Below are 12,836 nucleotides of genomic sequence, written 5' to 3' on the forward strand. Positions count from 1 at the left end.
GAATCCAAAACCAATTAATAAAACCAATCAATAGTTAGAAAAAATTAATAAATGTAAAATAAATAATTTTGATTATATTAAATTAAAAATTTTTGTACAAAGAAAAAACAATGCAATCAAAATCAGAAGTGAAACAACAAATTGGGAAAAAATATTTATATCAAAAAACTCTGGCCTAATTACTCAAATAAACAAGGAGCTAAATCAATTGTCTAAAAAATCAAGCCATTCTCCAATTGATAAATGGGCAAGGGACATGAATAGTCAATTTTCAGATAAATAAATCAAAAGTATCTATAAGCACATGGAAGTGTTCTAAATCTCTAGTAATTAGAGAAATGCAAATCAAAAGAACTCTGAGGTACCACCTCACAGCTAGCAGATTCGCTAAAATGACAGAAGGGGAGAGTAATGAATGTTGGAGGGGATGTGACAAAATTGAGACATTAATGCATTGCTGGTGGAGTTGTGAACTGATTCAACCATTTTGGATGGCAATTTGGAACTATGCCCAAAGAGCTCTTAAAGACTGCCTGCCCATTGATCCAGCCATAGCACTGCTGAGTTTTTACCCCAAAGAGATCTTGTACAAAAGTATTTATAGTTGTGCTTTTTGTGGTGGCAAAAATACTGGAAAACGAAGTGATACCCTTCAATTGGAGAATTGCTAAACAAATTGTGGTATATGTTGGTGATGGAATACTATTGTGTTCAAAGGAATAATAAACTAGAGGAATTCCATGGTAACTTGAAAATCTCCAGGAATTGATTCAGAGTTAAAGGAGCAGAGCTAGAAGTACATTGTATACAGAGACTGATACACTGTGGTAAAATCGAATGTAATGGACTTCTGTACTGGCAGCAATGCAATGACCCATGACAATTCTGAGGGATTTATGGAAAAGAATGCTATCCACATTCAGAAGAAGAATTGCAGGAGTGGAAACACAGAAGAAAAACAACCGCTTGAACACATGGGTTGATGTGGGCATGGTTGGCGATGTAGACAACTAAATGACCAAGACAATGCAACTATCAGTAATATGTAAATAAGTCTTGATTGATCACACATGTTAAAGCCAGTGGAAATGCATATTGTATTTAGGGGAGGGGGAAGGGGGTAAAGGGGAAAGTAAAAACAAGAATCATTTAACCATGGAAAATTTTTCAAAAGAATAAAATATTTAAAAAAAATCTCATGAGTTATTAAATCCCAACAAATAGCTTCAACTTTTTTTTAGCATCTTGACATTGACTTCAGTCCCATTGAGTAATATTTTAGAGCAGGGGCTGTTGATAATGATGTTTTGACCTAAATCTAAATGGAAGGCACAAAAGTTTCTGGAAATTATTCTCTTTCAGGCAAGATGCTTTTTCCAGGGATGGTTGAGTGTTCTTTATACTTGAAAGAATCATAGTTTATGGAATAGTCAAACTATTGTGTATTCGTCAGCAAAACAATAACAATAATAGATTAAGGTTGTCATGATTTGCCTGCTATTACAGTGCATACTTCCTATGCAAATTATTTCTATTTCAGTTATTTAAACATTTCTACTCCATCCCACTAAAATAGCATATGCATTTTGTCACAGAATAGAACTTTTCATCATTTATTGTTTATCTTCACATTTATTGATTTCTATTTTCTCCAAGACACCTTCTACTATATCTGAATCAATTATATTTAATAAAAGAACTAACCAACTAGTAGGCTGTGCTCTGATTATTTCACTTATAGAGATTTTATATAAAACCAGTAGCCAGAACTAGGGAGATATTGTTAGTCTTTTTCTACTATATTCAGAACAGGCCATGTTTGGAATATGTTTTGCAGTTCATTGTGCCACACTTTAGAAAAGATTTTTTTTGAAATGGACAATATCCAAAACATGACAAAAATTATTATGAGTGACCTTAAGATAATATGATAGGAGAATTATTTAATGTAATTTTGAGTACTTATTTAGATGGTAAAAGTGGTCAGGGGAGGTACATTCTAGTTATCTTCACAAACTTGAAGGACATTTCAAGGAAAAGAAAGATTAAGCTTTTTCTATTTGGACAGTCATAGAATCAATGAGTATATGTTGCAAAAAGGCAATTTGAAGTGTGACATAAGAAAATTTTCCCTTAGAATTAAAGTTATGCCAAAGAAAAATGTGCTCTGAAGAGGTGGTAAGTACCTTATCTTTCCTCTAAAATCTTTGAGAAAAAAATAAATCTCCACTTTGTAGGTCTGAGGAAGAAGAGATACTTGCCCGGATATGTTTTGGGCAAAATGGAATCATATGCCTATCTAACTTTAATTCTGTTTTCTGGTATTCATTTTTGTTGAAATTAACAAAAAACCATTTAAGTTACAGAAATGGCCAAGCATTGACTTTGGAATAATTTTCAAGTACATGAAAATACAGTTAGTCAAAAGGTTTCTTCATTTCCATTAAGACAGAAATAATATTAGTTTTAAAATTAAAATGCTGTGTAAACAATTAGACAGCATATTGTAAGATTTTCTGACTCTGTTAAGTTAAACATTAATATAAGAATGAAGAAACTGAAAAATTTTTTGTGAAGGTTTTTTTTTGTTTGTTTTTTAAGAAGATACATTTTCATTAGAAGAGGGTAATTTACATTTTACCTATATCACTGCCTGGAATAAGTCTTTTGCATTGCTCTGATTCTGTGACAATCTGGAACAAAAAAGTAAGCATGTATTACGGTGTAGAAAGGAGTCTTTGTCAATTTCTTTATTAATGTCAACTTGAGAAAACAAAGAATTACAAAAATAGGTATAATAATGATCCTTAATGATTTTGAAAGATTAATCTAAGATGATGCTTAGAATATCAGTCCTGGAACTTCCACTGAACTACACAATGTCGTGTGCTGATACAGATTTCAGAGAAGAGGGAGGGCTTATGCCCTGTCCCTTACTTGGGAATTGTCCCTAGCCACAGTCTAAACTGTCTGTGAGAGGTCTATTTCAATAGTCAAAAGGTTAGAGTACCTGGGAGTAGCCTGGATACAAATGGAGAAACTAAGTAAACATAAAGGTTATTTAAGAATTGATTATGTCAGCTAATCCCATCTAAAGTAATCAAGGGATCCTGAGGGTTTAAGGATCTGTCTGTGACAAGGTTTAACAAAAGGGTTTCTTGAAGATAAGCTATCAGGAGAAAGTGTTAGTTTGGACTTTCATAAAACCATATTGTCATTAGGAATTCTATTTTCCCAGATATTTGAAAGACTTCTATAGAAAAATATACACACATAATAGGAAGAGATGGTAAGGTTGAGATCAGGATGGTATAAAAAGGAAACTTAATTAAGCTGCCCCTCATTTATATTAGTTTAGTATATCTTTAGTTTGATTGCTTATAACTGTAGTATTTAAAATAAGAAAATAGTCTCAGTTAAGAATCTGTCTATGTAGGTAACCAGATTAAGAATGTAGTCCCAGGACAACACCTGAGTTTTAATTTCAGATGTGCATTGTTACAGTAATTTTAAGTGTGTGCTACTATATTAATCATATGAATATGTTAATCCTCAGTGTGTGAACTCATTTTATCATGTACTTATATGAAACCAACTCATGTAGGAAGTTACAGGGAACAGAATGTTATCAAAATGTCTCAGAGATCCCCAGGGCTAGATTTCAGTGACCACTTCTGGGGGGTAGGTGATTTCTCAGATATGGGGGTGGAGATGAACTATGTCAAGAATGATAGGTAAGAAGCTCAGGTCAGAAGTGTTCTGAACTGACCATGACCTAATTTCCTGTTACTTACATTAAGAGAGACCCCTCCAAATTTCCCTTCTCTCCCTCACAATACCCTGCAAAGTTCTGCTTTTTGCTTTTAAAAGCCTGTCAATGTTAATGATCAGGGTTTCAGATTCATCTGGGGAAACTGCAAGCCTGTGGCCTTGGGTTTTCTCTGCTCACAACAAAGCTAGATCTTTATCCAGAAGAGTCTCCCAGTGTCTTATTTTCACAATGGTCAATGAGTAGCAGAATCATAGTAAGGATTGGCAAGAATCCACCTTTCAGAATACAGGTTTTTCTCAGAATATGAATAAGTAACACATGTATGCAAAGTAATATTTGATGTGAGAGCTTTAATAATGATGCGGAATCATGGGAGTCTCATTTCAAAGGTAAAATTTGTGATCATCCTTGAAGAAAGCTTGGACACAAAGATGCAGAGTTGAGAGAGAGGAACATTCTTCACCTGTGGGACAGTTGGTAAAGGCAGCTGTTGAAGATGGAATTTAATTTATGAGGAAAAACAAGTAGGCCTATTGAATGGAACATGGGGCATGTGAAGTATTCTAAAGTGAAATCAATCTCAAAAGAATGATTGAGAGATATGAGAAATGGAGATGAATTAATTAATGACTTTGGGGTCAAAATAAAACACTGATTCACAAATTTAACAAATTGTATAATTTGAATTAATAAATCTCAGGTATCATCTTAGCCATCATCTCATTTTAGATAATGAGGAAGCTGAAAACTAGATCACTGACTTGTCTAAAAGCACATACAGTAAATTCGGGAAATTGAATTGAATCAAGGTCACATACTTTTGTTCTCTTCCCATTATCTCTCTGTGATTCTCTGTCTCTCTGTCATACACACATTTTATGGACGATTTAAATTAAGAAAGGAAAATTCATGTTTCTTTCAAGAACATATATTTACTAACACTATACAAGATATAACTGGAAATACCACACAGATTTCTTCAGTTTAATAGTTAAATAATTCACATGGTACATTGTTTCTGCTTTTGTCTAAATTATTCATGTCTAACATGTTGTGAAAGAAGATACATATTGCTTATACTAGAGAAAATTTTGTATAGGAAATAAAGTAAAGGATGATATGTTCAATTTCCATTCATACTTTGTTCCTTCTATGATGGGGTTAACATTTTAATTTAGAAGCTCTCCACCATGAAAATAACAAATATAATTTAATTGTAATTTTGCATGATTAATAGGCAAGATTTTCTCTTTCTTAATTTCATCATGTAGTCTGTTAACTATGGCCTTTTTGTTAAATTATTTTAATTTCCTGAGAGATCAAGTTGCTATTGCGTGCAGTCTATGATATCAGAACAACTCATATTATTATTTCTAATTTTCTTATCCACTGTATTTGATTAATGGTTTATGTTGATCAATCTTATGCTCTGGGAGACACAAACCGATAGTCTTTATTTCATCGAATAAAACTGCCTAGATTAGAGGTGTGCCCTGATGAGTTTCTGAGCATTAGTGTGTAAATGAAAATGTTGAGAATGTTATTTTTGAAAACATTCTGTCCTCAACATTCAACCCTGCTTCAGAGGAATCATGCCTCAATTAGACAAGATTTTTTTTTAATTAGAAAAATGTTCGATATGATCCAAAATGAATCTTTGCTTATTGATTTTTCTTGCCCATTCCAAAAATAAAAACTTCTCAAAAATATTTGATCAGTATTATTTAATCCCAGACCTTCCAGTTTCCTTCTCTCCATAAATAATTGCTAACATTTATATGATGCAATACATTTTGTAAAATGCTTTAGATAAGATAACTTATCTGATTCTTCATTTATATCAGGCATATATGCGTGTATATAGATATGTGTAGTTATGGACATATGCACAGAATCTATTACTTCTAGTAGATAGCACTTATCTGGTGCTCTCAGGTTTTCAAAATGCTTTACAAATATCTCATTTTAGTATCATAGATTTAGTAGCTTTTATTATCACAATATGAAAGATAGAAAAATTGTAGCAGGCATAGGTTAAATGACTTCCCCAACATTCAAACCCTGCTAAGAATTTCACGACCCATATGGGACATATATACACACAACTACAAAGATGTATTTGATTGTGTGTATATGATATGTGTATGCACATGTATTGTGAAGATGGGATTAAGTCTACCCTGCCCATTTTTAGATTTAATCACCAAAAGTGTAAACACCTCACTTACACTTGAGTGGGGGAGGTCTGTAACCCACATGTGGAAAGTTGGTGACGAATCAGAATTCTCCAATTGTCCCCTGGGCAGTCCTAAGCAAAACTTTAGCTATAATTGGTACAAATTAAAACAGAAGGAATACATAGGAATTGATGAAAGGAATGGTCTTTAAAAGTGGCCAGAATTTCCTGCGACATGATTGTTTGCCTTGGACAGGATGCTGAAGGAGCTCTGCCTGAGCACCTTGGACTGCTTTCTTAGAACTACCACATGGGTGAGTGAAAAAGACTGATGGTTTCCTGGTTTTTCTGAAGGGTCTAGCCTCAAGAGAGGCCTCTCCTCTTAAGAGAGGCTTCATGAATGAAGCTGTTGCTTTATTTATACCCTGGCCCTCAGCCCTCAGCCCTTGGGTCAAGGCTAAGGCCCCTCTGATGGGACTAATTAGCCCTGCCTGGGTTGACCCAGGGGCTAGAGAAAAATACTTAGCATGTTAGGTTAGGTACCTTACACTATCCTCTATGATTTCCTTAATTTCACTCTTTCTATATTTTGTAAATAAAATACCATAAAAATATTTGGAATTGATAAAATTCCTGGTGAGCAACACTTTTAAATATTCAGTGAAAACATAATTTTCCCCCTTTTAGAGTATGCCTATATGAAGGATCAAAGGAGTTCATATATTTAAAGCACCCACTGAAGAGTATTAGTAGTAGGATGATGTCTAAACTTTTTCTGTTATCATGATTTTCTGATAAACCAATAATTCTTAAATTGTCTCTTCTGGCTCTGTTCTCCATATCCTTGGTTGAATCAGAGTTGTTTCATATTCTCCTCAAATTTTTCATTTTTAAAATTTTATTTAATGTAGACTTGCTGCCTTGTGAAGTCTTTGCTTCTAGTTGTTGAGTTCTGTTTTTTTAAATGATTAAAATATTTTATTTTTTCAGAAAAAAGTTTTCCATGTTTACATGATTCCTGTTTTCACTTTCACCTTTACCCCCCCTTTAATGCCCCCCATATCCAACATGCATTTCCACTGGATTTAACATGTGTGATCAGTGAAGACTTATTTACATATTATTGATAGTTGCATTGGTGAGGTCATTTAGTGTCTATATCCCCAACCATGTCTGTATCAACCCATGTGTTCAAGCGGTTGTTTTACTTCTGTGTTTCTACTCCTGCAGTTCTTCTCAATGTGGGTAGCATTCCTTTCCATAAATCCCTCAGAATTGTCCTGGGTCATTACATTGCTGCTAGTACAGAAGTCTATTACATTTGAGTTTACCACAGTGTATCCATCTCTCTACAATCTTCTCTTAGATCTGCTCCTTTCACTCTGAATCAGTTCCTGGAGGACTTTCCAGTTCACATGGAATTCCTCTAGTTTATTATTCCTTTGAGCACAATAGTATTCGATCACCACAATTTGTTCAGCCATTCCCCATTTGAAGGGCATTCCCTTGTTTTCCAGTTTTTTGCCGCCACAAAAAGCATGGCTATACATATCTTTGTACAAGTCTGTTTATCTATGATCTCTTTGGGGGTACAAAACCAGCAATGCTATAGCTGGATCAAAGGGCAGGCAGTCTTTAAGAACTCTTTGGGCATAGTTCCAAATTGCCATCAAGAATGTTTGGATCAGTTCACAACTCCACCAACAATGCATTAATGTCCCAATTTTGCCATATCCCCTCCAACATTCATTACTCTCCCCTTCTATCATTTTAGACAATCTGCTAGGTATGAGGTGAAACCTCAGAGTTGTTTTGATTTGCATTTCTCTAAATATTAGAGATTTAGAACACTTTCTCATGTGCTTATTGATACTTTTGATTTCTTTATCTGAAAATTGCCTATTCATGTCCCTTGCCCATTTATCAATTGGAAATTGGCTTGATTTTTTATACAATTGATTTAGCTCCTTGTATATTTGAGTTAACTCTGCCAAGGATGGTCAAAAGCCTGGCTGAAAAAGGAGGAGGGTTGGGCGTGAGGCTAGCAACCTCACCCCATAAAAATCTCACTTGCTATAGAAACTGCAACCTCATTAAACCAACAAAACCAACGATCGCCTAGTCTGGAAGATTGCTCTCCAACAGAGTCCACGATGCGCGCTGGCAAAAGCCAACAAACTCCAGGCCTAAGCCAAATCTTGAACACCAGATGGCCTGAAAAGATCTCCAATACCAGACTCTGGGAAAGAACAATTCAGTATCCCATCAGTCAGGACGCTATGAAAAAAAATATGGAACCCACCAGGGAGGAGAAAAGTCGGAAGGCCAAAATAAACCTGGCAAAGATATGCCCAGTTGGTGGAAGTTGCCCAGAACAGAGTCCGTTGGCGTGAAATGCCCAGTTGGGGGAAGTTGCCCAGAACAGTTCCATTGGCGTGAGATAGTTGCAGCCCTATGCTCCTCTGGGAGTCAATAGGAATAATAATAATAATAATAATAATAATAATAATAATAATAATAATAAAGTAACTAGAACTCTGTCAGAGTTTTTTGTTATAAAGATTTTTTCCCAGTTTGTAGTTTCCCTTCTGAATTAGGTTGCATTGTTTTGATTTGCACTAAAACTTTTTAATTTAATATAATCAAAATTATTTATTTTGCATTTAGTAATTTTTTCTAACTATTGATTGGTTTTAAAAATCTTCCCTTTCCCATAGATATGACAAGTATACTATTCTATGTTCACTTAATTTTCTTATAGTTTCCTTCTTTATATTCAAGTCATTCATCCATTCTGAATTTATCTTGGTGTAAGGTGTAAGATGATAATCTAAACCTAATCTCTCCCATATTGTTTTCTAATTTTCCCAACAGTTTTTGTCAAATAGTGGATTTTTGTCCCCAAAGTTGGGCTCTTTGGGTTTATCATACACTATCTTGCTGATATCACTTACCCCAAGTTTATTCCACTGATCCTCCCTTCTGTCTCTTAGCCAGTACCATATCATTTTGATGACCATAGCTTTATAGTATAATTTAAGATCTGGTACTCCTAGGCCACCTTCCTTCACTTTTTTTCATTATTTTCCTTAATATTCTTGATCTTTTGTTCTTCCAAATGAACTTTGTTATAGTTTTTTCTAATTTAGTAAAAAAGTTATTTTGGTAGTTTGATAGGTATGGCACTAAATAGGTAAATTAATTTGGGTAGAATGGTCATTTTTATTATGTTAGCTCATCCTACCCATGAGCACTCAATACTTTTCCAATTGTTTAGATCTAGTTTTAATTGTTTGGAAAGTATTTTGTAGTTATATTTGTAAAATTCCTGTGTTTGTTTTGGTACATAGATGCCTAAGTATTTTATATTGCCTAGGGTGATTTTAAATGGTGTTTCTATTTCTGCCTCTTGCTGCTGTGATGTGTTGGAGATATATAGAAATGTTGATGACTTATGTGCATTTATTTTGTATCTTGCAACTTTGCTAAAGTTTTTGATTATTTCTATTAGCTTTTTAGTTGATTCTCTAGGATTTTTAAGTATACCATCATATCATCTGCAAAGCGTGATAGCTTAGTCTCCTCATTGCCTATTTTAATATCTTCAGTTTCTTTTTCTTCTCTAATTTGCTACTGTTAGTGTTTCTAGTACAATGTTAAATAATAGTGGTGATAGTGGGCATCCTTGTTTCACTCCTGATCTTATTGGGAAGTGGGCATCCTTGTTTCACTCCTGATCTTATTGGGAAGACTTCTAATTTATCCCCATTCCATATGATGCTTGTTGATGGTTTCAGATACATACTATTTACTATTTTTAGGAAAGGTCCTTCTATTCCTATACTTTCTAGTGTTTTCAATAGGAATGGATGTTGGATTTTGTCAAAGGCTTTTTCAGCATCTATTGAGATAATCATGTGGTTTTTGTTGGTTTGCTTGCTGATATGGTCAATTATGTGAATGGTTTTCCTGATGTTGAATCATCCTTGCATTCCTGGTATAAATCCCACCTGATCATAATGTATAACCCTCGTAATCACTTGCTGGTGTCTGCTATTATTCTGTTTAAGATTTTTGCATCTATGTTCATTAAGGAAATTGGTCTATAGTTTTCTTTCTCTGTTTTTAATCTATCTGGCTTTGGGAATTAATTCCACTAGACAAGGAAACCCCTGAGTAGAAACCAAAATGGCTTTTGCCACTATGGCCACCAAAGAAAACTCAAACTGGGACCTGTGAGCAAAGTGACCTGCTCACTTCAACCCCCAGGAATCAACTGTTTAACTGCTTTCCAACTGTCCCCTCACCCAGAGTTCTCCAGGGGTGGTCCCCTGGAATTCTGGGTGAGGCTTGACCCTGTATCTTGCAGGAATTCCACATATACTACCTAGTCTAATTTTCTCTAGTCCATTGGAATCAGGTTTAAACATCAACTCAGAAAAACATGCCATTATTTTTTCATATTCTATTGTGTTTATACTTATTTTTGTTAAATAGTTCTCAACAACATTTTAATCTTATTCAAGTAGTCATCAGTAATGTTATAGCTTTTAGGTTATGTTTTTGACATATCTGCATTACTCTGGGTAAGGGTGTAGTCAGAATCAGGAATTTCTTACAGTTGAGTATGAAGTCAGAGTTAGTGAAAATGGTGATGATGAAAATTTTGAGTGATGATTGATGTTTTGTCAGTGGCCCCCACATCCAGATGTAGTGATTAGGGAATTGTTTAAGTCAGTGATGGGAAAAATATGGCCTGGATCTGGCCGATCACTGTTCTAGAAAATATAAAATATTTAGGAATTTATGTACTAAGAAAAACACAGGAACTATATGAACAAAACTATAAAACACTTCACAATTAAAACTAGATCCAAACAATTGGAAAAACATTCATTTCTCATTAGAAGGATGAGCTAACATAATAAAAATGACAATCTTACCCAAATTAATCTACTTATTCAGTGCCATATATATCAAACTACCAAAAATTTTTATAGGATTATAACAAAATTATAACAAAATTCATCTGGAAGAAAAAAAGATGAAGATTATCAATGGAGTATTCTGGGTTAAGATGACTGCAGAGTAGTAGCTGTACTTACTCTCCTCACCACCAACTGAATTATGATACCTCAAAAGGAAAAACAACAAATCCAGATGAAAGAATGGACTCCACAATAGGGAGCAGCATCGAAGGTACATGGAATTTGGGCATTTCTAAGTTATAAGGGTATGAAATAGTTCTGACCAAAACGCAAATTGATCAACCACCCCCCACCTATGGTGCCAGAGTCAGAATCAGCATGCCAGAAATAGAGGGAGCATGGGGCAATCTCTAGGTTCTTGGCAGCTAATTACAAGCATGAAGGACTTAACCCTGAGAGCAGCTAGACTTGAGTCCCCAGGAGGCTAAAGACTTTAGCACAGACCTTGGACTTTGAGATAGAGCTGAGAGGGGTGGCATACAAGAGAAGCTGCTCAGAGATTCTTTTTTTTTCCTTTTTATTTATTTATTTATTTGCTCATTTATTTATTTATTTATTTGTTTATTTATTTTTTATTTTTTTAAACATTTATTAATAATCATTTTTAACATGGTTACCTGATTCATGCTCCTACTTTCCCCTTCACCCCCTGCACTCCCCCCACCCATGGCCGACGCACATTTCCATTGGTTTTGTCATGTGTCCTTGATCAAGACCAATTTCCAAATTGTTGGTAGTTGCATTGGTGTGGTAATTTCGAGTCCACATCCCCAATCATGTCCACCCTGACCCATACGTTCAAACAGTTGCTTTTCTTATGTGTTTCCTCTCCTGCAGTCCTTCCTCTGAATGTGGGTAGTTTTCTTTACCATAAATCCCTCAGAGCTGTCCTGGGTCATTGCATTGTTGCTGGTACAGAAGTCCATTACATTCTCTTTTACCACAGTATATCAGTCTCTGTGTACAATGTTCTTCTGGCTCTGCTCCTTTCGCTCTGCATCAGTTCCCGGAGGTCTCTCCAGTTTGCCTGGAACTTCTCCAGTTTGTTATTCCTTTTAGCACAATAATATTCCATCACCCGCATATACCACAGTTTGTTCAGCCATTCCCCAATTGAAGGACATACCCTCTTTTTCCAGTTTGTTGCCACCACAAAAAGCGCAGCTATAAATATTTTCGTACAAGTCTGTTTATCTATGATCTCTTTGGGGTACAAACCCAGCAATGGTATGGCTGGATCAAAGGGCAGGCATTCTTTTATAGCCCCTTGAGCATGATTCCAAATTGCCAGCCAGAATGGCTGGATCAGTTCACAACTCCACCAGCAATGCATTAATTTCCCAATTTTGCCACATCCCCTCCAACCTTCATTACTCTCCCCTTCTTTCATTTTAGCCAATCCGCTGGGTGTGAGGTGATACCTCAGAGTTGTTTTGATTTGCATTTCTCTAATTATTAGAGATTTGGAACACTTTCTCATGTACTTATTGATACTTTGGATTTCTTTCCCTGAAAATTGCCTATTCATGTCTCTTGCCCATTTATCAATTGGGGAATGGCTTGATTTTTTATACAATTGCTTTAACTCCTTGTATATTTGAGTGATTAGACCCCTGTCAGAGTTTTTCGTTATAAAGATTTTTTCCCAATTTGTTGTTTCCCTCCTGATTTTGACTACATTGTTTTTGTTTGTACAAAAGCTTTTTAATTTAATATAATCAAAACCATTTAATTTACATTTTTGTAATTTTCTCTAACTCTTGCTTGGTTTTAAAGTCTTTCCTTTCCCAGAGATCTGACAAGTATACTATTCTGTGTTCACTTAACTTATTTATAGTTTCCCTCTTTATATTCAAGTCATTCACCCATTCTGAATTTATCTTGGTGTAGGGCGTGAGAT

Source organism: Gracilinanus agilis, chromosome 6, assembly GCF_016433145.1.
Source record: "Gracilinanus agilis isolate LMUSP501 chromosome 6, AgileGrace, whole genome shotgun sequence".
In the NCBI taxonomy this organism is placed as follows: Eukaryota; Metazoa; Chordata; class Mammalia; order Didelphimorphia; family Didelphidae; genus Gracilinanus; species Gracilinanus agilis.